The sequence below is a fragment of the Seriola lalandi genome, unplaced genomic scaffold (assembly GCF_002814215.2).
Source record: "Seriola lalandi dorsalis isolate HSWRI2012SDOR001 ecotype SW California unplaced genomic scaffold, Sedor1 jcf7180002054278, whole genome shotgun sequence".
In the NCBI taxonomy this organism is placed as follows: domain Eukaryota; kingdom Metazoa; phylum Chordata; class Actinopteri; order Carangiformes; family Carangidae; genus Seriola; species Seriola lalandi.
Window position 1 is genome coordinate 436,727 of NW_019524831.1, and position 11,608 is coordinate 448,334.

Sequence of the window (11,608 nt, forward strand, 5' to 3'; positions counted from 1 at the left end):
TTACTTGGCTGATACAAAAATGTGTTTGATGATTTTCTTGTAAACAGGTCTTTTGGAATTAATGAAAATGAAAAGCAAGTTCTCAGGCTTACCCCCAGGGACCTTGTCAAATGTTGATGGATTTCTGTGTGCACTGACAAGTAAAAACTAATATCTAGAAAATAAGAAATCACAAAACTATTCTACATATTAATGAGTGATTTCAAACAGTCTATGCCTGCACTGGATGCACCTCCCTGCCCACCAGGCACCGAGCACAACTCCCCTCAAACAAAACTTTCAGTGCCACAGTCGAAGCAGCAACATCTGGCTCCTCATGTAGGCACTTATTAGGATCAAATTAAGTAGAAATGAATGGGATGATACATGACAGGGTGCAGATGTTCAAAGCCGTGGTGTGAAAATCTGAGGGCAGAAAACAGCTTAATGAATTCTGCGTCTGTGTACAGCCGAGGTGAAGCTTTGGGTTCACAGGTTAAAAAAAAAAAGGCTAATTAAATTCTGAAGCAGACGAACAAGAAAATAAATGTTTGTTGCTTGGCGCACCCCTTATTTACCCGTGGCACGCTTAGGGACAGTGTTATGATTTGTTATGAAGTGACTGGTCTGCTCTTTTGTGATTTATGAACGGATGCATATCCTACTTGGACCTCTACTGTCCCTGGTGAAATTCTTAACATGTTAGCTGAACCGTTACTTGCACCAGGTTACAAAATATTGAATTTGTGGTGCTAGTTTTCCCCTCAACTGATTGTTTTTAACACAGTTGGTTGGAGATATTTAAAATTTATAACAAGACTAAATATCTACTAATTAAGTAAATAAATAAAATTATTTGTACATTTGTAGTCTGATTTTTTTTTCCTACGATTTATCATGAATAAATTTTACTTTGCACAAATATAGGCCTACCTATAATTATCTATGAATTATAAAGTCTAAAATCTTTAATTATAGTTTTGTCCATTCCTAGGTTTATATATGGGACTGTTTTATGTCACCTTCATATATTGCAGGTGAGCCATTAGACTTGAGCCAAAGAGGGAAAACTCTATTTAACATAAATGATGTCATTACACATTTAAATGTGACTTTTAGCTGGCTGTTGTGCCTGAACGACTTTATAGTCACCTCATTGTTGAATCACAATTCTCTTAATTACATCCTTGAGATCTGTTATTTTAGTTTATTTTCCTTCCATGGTGTTGGGCTGCCTCTCCTCTAAATCACTCCCCTTCCTTGATAATGTCTCCACAGCCTGCGTACTGCGCTCCAAAGCTGCACAGGGCCAAGTCTAATTTACACATTTTCACTGGCATAATGTTTAAGGGTGTTTTCCCCATACTGACTACACTGCAGATTTTGTGTGTGTGTGTGTGTGTGTGTGTGTGTGTGTGTGTGTGTGTGTGTGTGTGTGTGTGTGTGTGTGGGAAAATGATTAGGTTGAAAAACAGATGTAGGTGTAGGCGTTCTCTAATTGGTTTATTGTACTTGTTTCTTTTTTGCAGAGTAAAATATGCAGATAATTTGTAATGTGAACTGAACTTTTGGATTTGGTCATTGTTTATATTTCTTCTTACTGTTGCAACAAAGACAAATGATGCTTTAAAATGCATGTGATTTTTCCTATATATCTGAATGATGAACAATGCCTGAAACAGCGTGAACAATAACAGAAAGTTAGCATTTTATCATTATAAAATAGAAAAAACTTGACCTAAAAACCTATTAAAATATTGTTTCATATATCAATACTTTTTTGTGTTGTTGCCAGTGGCTGTGGCATATCATAGACAACATTATGATTTGTATTGTGTGTTTTATATTGGCACCTTTCTTGATTCAGCATACAGTTCTGTATTAACCTACGCATCAAGCAAAACCAATTGAAGGCTCTGTCCCAGGCTTTTCTATTGGTGGCGTCCAGAGGGAGCAATTCTTTTTACAATTCCAAGTAGAGGGCAGGTGAGTTATTTCTTTGGCTGTGTCTTTTACACATGACTGTGTTCATGCATATTATAGAGCACCCTATAAAAAGTTTTAAGTGCAGACCTACTTCCCTGCACAGGAGATGTATCATACTTTGTTCCAAATGTCCTGACACATAAATGGACATTTTTGGTAATTCACAGCAGAGGAAAATACTTCTCTTTTTCTCTATTTCTGAACCAATATACACTACCGGTGTAAAGTTTTAGAACACCCCAATGTTTCCAGTTTTTATTGAAATTTAAGCGGCTCAAGTCCAGTGAATAACCTTAAATGGTACAAAGGAAAGCATTAAACTGCAAAGTAAAAAAATACAAAAACGTTTGTTCACCAAAGACTGAAATATCATGTAAATTTAATAGGAAACGGGCCTTTTTTCAGGGATTAAGAAATTGGTTAACTTACAGCTTTCCTGCAACAATGGCAGTAAATGAAGCCTTGAAAGTTAATGCAATGATTGATGACGTACACACCCTCTATCTATATAATGTGTATATCAGGATGGTGAGAAAAAGGCAGTTAACAAAGACAGAGTGGTGGGTCACGTTCCAAATAATGTTTCTTTTCCAATCTAGACAGAACGTCATGAGTGTTGAATTATGTACACGACAGCTGTAAAAATGCAGGCATTATACAAGATCTGTTAGTGCTGTATATACACTACAAGTCAAAAGTTGTAGAAGAGAAATCTTGTAGAGAGAGAAGCCAGAAAAAAAAAAAGCAGAGGTACACACATGTACATACTAACATGTAAAGTGCAGACGGACGCACACACATACACTTCTCTGACTTTGCAAGCACACTCAATCTTTTTGGGCTGGCACTTTCAACAGGAAACTGACAGTATTATGTGACACCATGGAATGTTCTCGGGAGCAGCAGCCTAGCAGCACTGACCTACACCCTACAACAATACCTCTTTTTGTCCTGCCTTTCCCTCAAAATCTCAGCTCCCCTCTCAAATGCAGGTGTGGTGCTCTGCAATATACATGTTTTTTTTTTTCAACAGGCATAATTAAAAAAAATGAAGTCAGTGTTCTTTAGCACAAATCAGAGCGCTCAAGGGAATGACACAATTCTCTCTATACAGGGATTTACAAGAACAGCATGCTATAGTACATGCCAACTCTCAAGTAAATTGATCAAAAATAGAGTTTGATTGGTGAACCAATAAAAATAGGGGGAAAAAACTTCTGGGAAATGGGGAGTTGTAGGCATCTATTTAGAGTCCAGACAAGTATCACAGAATTTTTGTTCTACTGAAATCCTTAAGTATAACTCAGTAACATTTGCAATAAGCTGGAACAATAAGTCTGGCTGCTCTATGGAAACTGTAAAATGTTAATTATGAAATGCTGTAGCAGAATGTTTAAATTGGCTAACAAGTCAACTTTAGAAACTCATCCGCATCCCTCATTGTATTGTCAACACTGATAATAGATAAATACCCAATTTTGGAAGATAAATATTTTCAACCTAATTATATTATCTAATGTAACTGTTTTCAGATGTACTCTCTGTGAACGGTGTATACCTTTGCAATAAAATACTGGGTTATTGTAGATTTTAATTGTTGCGCTGAATGTGTTATCTTTTTTCAACTCTGAAGTAATTTTATTTGACTTCCTTGGATTCTCAGTAAAGAGGTTTAGATTAGAGGTCAGTAAGTGTGACACGCTGCCAAGTTGCATGGGGTTTGAAGACCAATCTTAGTTCTTTGGAAACTTGAATTACATCAGTCAGTTGCAGTCAATCAAAACAGTTGTGCAGGTTTCACAGCAGTGAGATGCTGTGTTGAAGTAAATTATGATGAAACATTTTCTTTTGAAAAGATCCATATACTTTATGGCCAAAACCAATAAGCTGATGGCTTTAAAGTTATATGCGCAGATATAGCAAATGTATTTTTCACCACTTAACCACAAAGCAATCAAAGGGAGTAAGTATCACATAAACGTATTTTTAACAGTTGGTGCACATACAAACAATAGTTTCCTTTATCAATTCAGTGGTTAATACGTTTTCAGGATATGATTGAGCTGAATTTTCCTGCTTGTCCTGATGTGAGGGATTTGAGGCTTGCCATGGCTTCATTGGGGTTTCAGCCACACAGCAGGGAGAAGATAAAAAGGGGGGCTTTGGAGGAAGAGAAAAAAATCACAGCGCATTAAAAACAAATCTACTGGGGGATCCACCAGCAGCTTAAGTGAGCCAAGACGATTAAAGGGTCAGTGGTCATAGACTGCAGGTTGAACGTACCTGATGCCACTCACCCCGGTCCACAAGAGGCGTTGCCAAAACCAATCTCTCAAAATCAAGAACATACACAGGAGACACTGTGAAGGTGAATGCAAAGTTACAGTTGATAATGACAACTATCTGAACAGATCTCTTGGCTTGTTCACTCTTTCTTACTGTACAAGTCCTCTGGATCATTTCTGAATAGTTTTTCTGGCCAGACATAAGTTTCAATTTACTTCACTATAAAAATAAACCTACAGAGACATGAAATATGAAAGAGGTAGGCAATCCATCACAAAACAAGAAACTTACTTTTAGCTTTTACTGCTTACTTTTGCTGTATTAAAGTAATGCAGCCATTCAGTGTGGAGAGTATTGAGTTACTGATTAAAACAAAAGAACAAATATATGTTTACATATAAACAAACCGTAACAAACATATTTAATATGTTTAGAATTCAATCCTAAACTAAGTATAGTTTTTGAACTTTAAATTGAAAGGTTTACATTCAGTGTTACAGAATGTAAAAAACACACTGTGTATCTCTGAAGTCTAACAAACATGTTGAATTCATTCTTTCCTCATTAATGGAATTGAATGTACATAAATAATAAAAAAAAAAATCAATATCAATCAATGTGAAAAAAATTGTTATAATATTTTTGGCCATATCGCTCAGACCTGCACGTTTGCTTTTTAAGAATTTTGGTTTTAATTTCATACCATCAACAGGCAGGTCTCGCCACTCGGCAGCCATCTTGGCAACTCCCCTGGGCAGTTAATTTGGACTAACAAGCCAAGACTCCTACCTTAATGAATGGGGAGAGAGCCGTAACTTAATTTTCAATGGTCACAGGGCAATAAAAACTGCATGTATAGAATCACGTGTCAAATCTGATAAAAAAAAAAAAAAAACGCTTCAAAAGTTTGGTGACTTTGCCCTTAAATAAGGTTTAAAAGGTCTTTTTTTCCCCACTGGTTTTACTTCAACTATGCACATACAAGGTTTTGCTTACATCAGTGCAACAGTACGATTGGCTTGATACACTTCCCATTCGGCTGTTCTAAAACAAATGATTGGCTTATTGGGGGAAGGGGTGGGACATGTGTCATACATCTGCCGTCTTACGCGTTACACACTTTTCTATTCCGGATTCTTTAAGTGTTTTTTCTCTCTCTTATAACGTCTCTGCTAGCATAAGTACAGCTGATGATTTCACAGGCTTAGCCATTGAGTAGATCTCAAGACCAAACATCAACACACATACTGTACATCAGCACTTAAAACAAAAATGTCTGTACCATGAATCGACACAAACATAGATGAAGAAAAGTAATGTACTAAAATGCCATTATTTCATACATTGTCTCTCTGCTTTTGGCTTTGATTACAGTATGAGCAAAGGCATCTGTTGGCCTGTAAGGCAGCTGTGACAACCCTCTCCACCTGTGTACCTGTGTGTGGCTGCTTCCTTTACAGATACCAGAGGTGGGCGTGGCAGGGCTGTCAGTACCTGGGCTCATCAGCACACCTGGGCCCTGTGTGCTCATGCTTTTAAAACCATGTTGGAGCTCAGTTCTGGTTCTCTCTCTCTCTCTCTCTCTCTCTCTCTCTCTCTCTCTCTCTCTCTCTTCCTTGAGACACCCGTTTGGTTTGGTTGGCATTTGCCTTGTGTTGTTTCTGTTGCTGCACCATACAACATGGAATTCACACAGTTCTTCACTCATGCACTCACTTACACTGCTGATTTTACAGATTACACATGCCATTGTTAGTTTAGGTTCTTCTTCCAGATTTATTGTCTGTTTTTGTAAAAATAAAACATTTGTTAATTGGCTTGTTTGTGACGTAGCCAGCAGTGATTCGGTTTAAAAAGATCATATCACAGGCCACTGAGTCTTCAAGAACCAGATCGGTTGTGTTTCCTATGATTTGAGCCTGAGCTTATTCTTTCCTGTTGAGAAACACACACCCTAGCAGCATGTGCCCGAGGCCCATGATGAGTAACAGTCCTGGCCAATTAGACAACAATATACACACTGTTTTCACACATCTTGGGTTGCATTTCCTAACAAGGGGAATGGAGGCTCTGAAAACAATCCAAATTTGGGCAGGAAACCAAACACTGATGTGGGATATTAGTTAAGAGCCAGAAACAAAGAAGCAAATGGAATTCATCATGAAAAAACTACCAATGGGTTTTCAAGTTGTATGATTTAAATGAATGGCGGAACTTGAGTGAATGACATCATGTACTGTACGGTGGACACTGAACAGGTTCAGTTGCTCATTCTCCCTCCTCCCTGTCTAAAGTACCAGTCTTCATTAATGTGACCAAAATGTCATTTACTTGTTCAGTGTCCCTTAATATCACTGTATCGTTTACACCCCAGCCCAGCGCGCTCATCACACGTACACATACGCACGCACACACACTCACACTCACACTCACTGGAAATGAGTCCCAGCTGGGTAGCCTAGAAAGCAAAGGTAACAAGAGAGACTTGGATGTGGGGTGGGCATAGGTTGGTGGGATGGGAGGTAAGGGGTGGAGTGACAGGCTATTTAGACGTGCTACTTCACTTTGCATTAGAGTGTACAATATCAGGCATGACGAGCCAAAGTGAGGCCAGATTTCAGGCAATGCTGGTCAGGCCTGGAGCGATGGATCACTTACCTTAAGAAATCAAAGTCAATGGCAAAAGATCTGATCTGGAGTGGGGCCCAGCAGTATAGAGAGAAAAGTGTGAAACCTGGAGAAAGAGAGACACTCATTGAGGAAATCCATTACCACTGGAGAAGCCAACAAGCATGAAAGGAGCTGTCTTGTTAAATTGGCTGCTTGATAAAGCAGGTCTTTGGCTGGGGAGCCACTCAGAGTCACCGCTAGTGACACCAGACAGAGAAAAGAGAGAGGCCCTTATTGATACGACGAAATGTTGAGTCACTGCAATCCTCCCTCTGTGTTTCACTAAAAGAAAAAGCCTAGGGGGAAAATGTGTACTCCACAGGATTCATCAGTAATTTTCAACTTTACAGTAAAACATAAATACGGTACCAATTCAGAAGAAAATCTCCTGGTCATTAGTAGTTTTGTACTTGTAGGTTTGCAGCATTTAAGAATCATAGCATGCTACTTTACTTTCTATGTCTTTTTGATACGTTACAGGTTTGTAACAAGACGCGCATGTTGCATGCTGATATATATATATATATATATTTGTGAAAAAGATATGTAATGAAAGCAGAATATTTTACAGTTTTACAATAAACTTTATTGTCCAAAATGACATCAGTGCACTAAAACGGAAAATTTCACTGGGAATTTAATGAAATAACTCTAAACATAGATAACTATAAACAAAAAGCATAAGAACAAATATGTATATATTATATATATATGTATATATTTTACTTGAATGAAAACAAAGGATCAAATATACATAAAATGCTGCCAATATAACGTGATTTGACCCGAGCATTTCCACTGCATTATTGCTTCTTAATAAAAATATTCATATCAACACATATTGGAGAATATATGCGTCGATACCGATATATCTGTGATAGGCCAATATCGGAAGATGAAATAGGCCAACTGATAAATCGGTTGGGCTCTAGTAACAACGACTTTAAAGTCTTGAGCTGGCCAGGTGAACACCTCCATTCTATTTTTAACATTTATAAGAAACTAAAGCTTTGTATGAACAAGTCGTGGCAGTCATCAGGACATTCTCTATGTTACTGTCCATTTAGAGCACAGGCTACATAATTTCAAAAGTACAGACTACATTCTTTGACTGCGATCAGTAATTAAGTCTGGGCAGCCATTGGTTTTATCTTCACTTTTTCAAAGTTGTTGTATGTTGATGCAGAAATCAATCTGCACTTTGTTTTAACAAACTAACTAACTTTGCCAAAAGAGTGTCTGAGTTTGGCTGTTAGTGCAAGTGGTATCTGTTTGGTACTGCAGACTTTGGCCTTCTGTGTACTTGGTGAGATGGTATCTTTTGCTAAGCTCACCTGCATATTTTATTATTGCATTATTACTATTGTAACAAGTGTCTCTGTTTAGAAGTCAGGTCTTTTCACAATGATTTCCTAACCCCATGCCCGATTGATCAGCAGATTTTCATTAAAAATATGTGATCAGAATTAATGCTTCTAGTCACTTGCCTTACAACCGATCACCTGTGGTTGATACTCTTTTGTCAGTGCCTGAGGGAAGCACTGTGTGCTGTATAGTGTACGCGACAGGCCACCAAAACAAAAACTACATGTCGACCATGTGGAACTTTCAAAAAATGTGTGAGATTGATATAACGTTCGCCATCTGCAATGCATGACCAAGGTGATCGGTATTGGCTGTGGCTTGGCCAATCTCACTCAAAAATTTATTGCAAAAAAACCCAATCGCTAATGGACATCTGATTCTTCTCATGGTTGCTCTGTTTTATGTTTCCAACAAATTGTGTGTGTGTGTTTTTCCCCCCCTTGTCTTGGCCCTACACATGTCAGCTACATAAACCAATTGCTGTAGCTTAATAGAGTGATTTTGCAGATTATAGTTGATTCAAATGCCGATCAGATACTTTTATTTATTTTTACTCTTTTAAAGAGTTACATGAATTTTTTACATGATAATTATCAAGATTATTATCTCACTGGGAGGAGGACAAGACGGTGAAGAATGTGTTGGGCGGGCGGTGTACCAGGGCTGAAATTAGTGCATAAAACTTTTACTTCGCACTCTGATAAAACATGGTGAGCACCTCCACAGATTTGGCCTTCTGGAAAAAGCAACACTCCAATGCAGAGATACAACAACTTGTGTAGTCTGACTTTATAAATAATATTTGGCAGGTCAAACCAACTGCATCAAATCTTAAACATAAGAAGAAACGTAAGAGAAGATAGCCCCTGGACTTTCACTCACTAATGACATGAACATAACCATCCTACTGACAGACTAGTTGAGATGCACAGTGGTATCAAACACAGAAGAATACCAAAATTGATTATGTGAACTCTTTGCTGACGCTAACACACATAGCATAAATACCTGAAAGGGGATCTAACCCATGCGTACCAACAGCTTTTTATTGATTCTTTACAGTCACTAGAGAAACAGAAAGTAATCAATCTTAACTTGTAACATTGCCGTCACCCCGGGGAAGTCTGTACATGTTTATGTATTACATGTTTAACACCTGTAGCTTGCAGACCACTGCTACTACTGGACCAAGCGAGCCATGGGTTCACCTGTGTCTCTTATCCTAGCTAATTTATGAATAGATGAAGTGGAGAGAGAGACTTCAAGCCACTGGTTTAAATATGTTGATAATATATGAATGTCAATCAAATATGTGAGGTTATTGCTTTCTTTTAACACATAAGCTCATTGGAAAATAGCATAAATTTAACACAAGGGGAGATGCACAGCAGCAAATTTGACATTCGTGGACTGTGCAGTCTCCCTGAAAGAAGAGGAGGGAACCTTGAAATTGAGGTGTACAGAAAACCCACACACACAGACCAGCTTTTCCTTTTGGACTATAACTATCCACTTGAGCAAAAAATTTGGGCGTGACTTGAAAATATCAAACATTGAGGCTAAAACCAGAGAACAGAGGCACATGCAACAGGATTTGAAAACCTGTGGTTACTCTGTACCTTTGTTAAAACCCAAACTGTGTCAGCAAAAAATACCAGACAAACAGAAACCTGAAAGCAACACAAGATGCTGTCCTTCCATAAACATTAGAGGATGCCAGTATCTTAATTTTAAAGAAAAAAAGCAAATCAAAGTGTTCCCCAGCCAGTGTGTGAACGCTGTTCAGAGCCCAGGATGCAGCACTCCCGAACCATGTGGCAAGGAATCAGGAACATCACTAACTATAAACAAAGCCACACACCCCCCTCCCATCATACACTTCGTTCCCAGGTAAACTCAATACATTCTTTGCGTGCTTTGAGGACAGCTCCAGCAAGGAACCTGCAATAATAGTCACCTCACCAGAGAACGACCAGCCACTCACTCTCACTACCAGGTCAAGCGGGCTCCTGATGATGTTCCAGGCCGTGTAAAGAAAGCATGTGCTGACCAGCTTGCTGCAATGTTTACAAACACTTTTAACTAGTCACTACATCACACCATGGTCCCCACCTGTCTGAAAACAGCCACAATCATCCCTGTACCCAAGACCTCAGCAGTTACATGCCTGAATGACTATCGGTGGGTTGCTTTCCCGCCGAGACTCATGAAGTACTTTGAGAGACTGGTGCTAAATTACATCAAGACCTGCATCCCCCCCTGATTTCAACTTTGTGAATTGTCAGCTCCCCACTTCTAAACCTGAGTGACATCAGCTCGAGCCGCCTTCACAAACGAGCCACTAACATTTTGAGAGACCCCACACATCCTGGACAGTCCCTGTTCACCACCCTCTCCTCAGACAGGCTCAGAACTATCCGCACTCGGGCAAACGAGCTGAGAAACAACTTTTTTCCTCTAGCCGTGAGCAAGCTACTGCATTAATGACACCCCTCACCTCCATCCCCCCACCAACCTGAACCACCACCCAAACAGGTCCTCAAGTGCAATTCGATTATTCTGTGCAATTATGGAGAATCTTTAAAGTAATTTATAAGACAAATTATTCTATTGATATTTATGTCTATTTATAAAGACCATTTTTCCAACTATTTTTTTTTTTTTTTTTATCTCTATAGATACTTTTATGACCATTTTAGAAGAGCTCCACTCGGAAGGGCTGATGTGAGAGAAAAAAATGTTATTACAAATTTAACCAACTTCTTCCACCATCTTTGTAAAAAAAAAAAAAAAAAAACTGTCACCTCTAATGTCCTAAGTGGAGGGTTTTGAGTGTAGGGTGCCTGCATTTTCGCAGTGCATAGAGCCCAACACACAATCGTTGTATTTATATATTTAATATGGAAGAAAATAAACATGAAGCGACTGAGGTTGTGGTTACGTTTGTATAGCATGAGTAAAAAAGTGAGTTGTTACGCAGCCTGTGTAGACAGCTGGATTAATTAAAACGGGTATAACGGTTCTCTCACGTACATGACACGGATGACTGAAAAACGTGGCTCAAACGTCTCCTGTGTAGACATGGCGTAAACCGGTCTAACTTGTGATTTAGACTATGTAAGGGACATATGCCTCTGTTTATTGTAACGTTTACAGCACGTAAAAATGTACCCCTCTGTTGTACAGGAAGAAGTCACTAATGCTGCATCTGAAATTTGCCTTGGTATGGGTAAATATCGTCTACCCTGTGAAACACTTAACAACCCAAATCTTTAAAGAACTAGTGTCGTCTGGTAAGTTTGACATTGAGTTTCAGTTATTT